This window comes from Dryobates pubescens, unplaced genomic scaffold (assembly GCF_014839835.1).
Source record: "Dryobates pubescens isolate bDryPub1 unplaced genomic scaffold, bDryPub1.pri scaffold_34C_arrow_ctg1, whole genome shotgun sequence".
NCBI classification, from domain to species: Eukaryota; Metazoa; Chordata; class Aves; order Piciformes; family Picidae; genus Dryobates; species Dryobates pubescens.
This window is the reverse complement of record NW_026530773.1, coordinates 190,377-192,711: the sequence shown is the minus strand read 5'-3', so window position 1 is coordinate 192,711 and position 2,335 is coordinate 190,377.

Sequence of the window (2,335 nt, the reverse complement as noted above, 5' to 3'; positions counted from 1 at the left end):
TCCCACAGCCTTCCTCCAAACAGAGCCAAACACCCAGGCTGCAAATGCCCCCTCCTGCACCATGTCTCTTTGGCCCTGCCCCATACCTGAGTGATGCATCTCCAAATTCTGCTTGCCAGCTCCAGGCTGAGCCAGATCAGGCCACTCTGGGCTCCACTTGGCAGCATTGCCTTGGCTGAACCTGGCCTCACTCCCCTGCACCAAACCCCATTAAAGCTCTGTGAACATCCCAGGAGCAGAGAGGGAGAAAAAGAGAAGAGCAAACAGAAATGTCCATTTGTATAGAGATGCAGGGCTTATGGGAACAAAACAATACCTCCTGGACCTATCTACCCTCTGGAGGCCTCTACTCTATGGTTTAAGACATCCCAGTGCCTTAAACCCACAACAGCTTCTAAGATCTCCTTCTCAGGTGGTGTGTAGTGGGCTTCTGATCCTCCATATCCTCTACTCCAACATCCCAGTGGCCGACCTCAGGTTTCATCAGATGCCTTCTTCCAGAGACTCCAAGTGAGACCATGCTCCCTGGCTGCACTGCTACCGTGATTGAGAGATGGAGACAAAGCTTGATGCAAGCAAAGTGTCTACTTTATTGTACAAAGTCATTTCTTTATATAGGCTAACATGTTCAAAAGCTGCTTGTGATTGGTAATCAGATGTGTCTGTGTGACAGTTACAGATTCGTGGTTGGCTGCCGAGGAAATGCCAGGGAACACACATCCCTGAGCAAGGCCCAGGCAGGTGTTAGACCAAAGGCAAACTATCCCGCGTCTCTTATCGAAGTTCAGAGAGAGAACAAAAGGCTTTCTTGCAATGTTTACCCGCACTCATTAACAGGTAGTTGTGTGCCTTCCTGAGTCACAATGGCCGTTGGTAATTAGCTAAATGCTTTTTTCTTTTCTACCTAATTGCAGTTTGCTCACAGGGTTTGTGGCCCACAAGAGCAAAAACATTTCCTTCCATCAGTTGATCCTTGCTCCCTGAATTCAGTGCGTCATTTCCCCCTTTCTGTTGCACGACAAGGACCTTCTTAAGAGAACGATCAAGCAAGCGTTGTAAGCATTGCAATATACAAGGCAATAGAAGTAATAAAAAGTAAAATAACAAAACACAAATGATTGTTTTAAGAAAGCCACATAATCACATAAAAAAGATGATGGGACTGGCCAGTTATCCAAAGGCAAACCCATAAGGCAAGTAGAAAAAGGATTATCAGGAGAGGCAGTAGCCAGACATAAAGCAAAACACAGTAAACCTGATCTTCAGCAATCTTTTGCAATCTGCTCTAAAGGTATGTTACATCTTTACTTTTCTAAGATGGTCAAAAATCATCAATTGTTTGGTAGCAAGATTTCTTTAATCTGTAAAGGTAGATCTGGCCAGGCTCTAGCTTCACAGACAGAAAACTTGCAGGCAAACAGCAAGACCAAAAGAGCTTCTTGGCTGGTTCAGAGATGGCATCCTGAATATTCATGGTTCTGCCCAATATAAAATTACACATAATACAATAATGAATTTTCACTCATCCTAATAATACTGATCTGTTGGTGCTTTGTTTTTGCTAAGGAGAGGTACTGAGTCCTAGTGATACTCACTTCGGCCTAATGCTGTTTCTTTTTCTTTCAAATTTCTCCTAGCTAAAACTTCCATAATTCTTATATCTTCTATAAATTTTGTTACATCACATTTAAAATCAAATATAAAATGAAAATTTGAGAATACAACATGCTTCAACCATTCTTTCTTGCAACATAATACCTGAATTCCCCTCTTTTGTTTTTATAACCTAAAATGAAAATGTATTTTGTGCTATAATGAATTTTGATTTTTTCCTTTAGGTGTATAGAATTATAGCAAACTGGTGGGATAACATATAAGTCCATATAAACATTCTCTCTAATCATACAATCATTAAGCAATTATGATGTACAGCCCTAAGTTTTAAACTATCCTTTAAACTAATCTTTATTATCAATCTGCAAATGTGTTACTCTCTATGCCAGTTCTTGAATATGCTTATGCATTGAGACTGAATGATCTAACAGATTCATACAACACAATTAAAACAATCATATAGAACATAAACCCTTTTGCTAGTTATGGCCTTGATTTCAACATGGGTCACAGCATCGTGGCTGAACCATAGAGGGTTATGGCACATGCGCAGGGTTGGAGCTGCACATTCTCACACTGGAATCACGAGGTGTCACCACTCGAGCTGGAAGAGATGGCCACCGCCAGAGAGGATGAGACCACCCCGGATCCATTTCCAGAGCTTTCTGAGATGCCAGCCAGGCCACCAAGGGTAATGTTTCTCTACAGTATTTTAATAAAA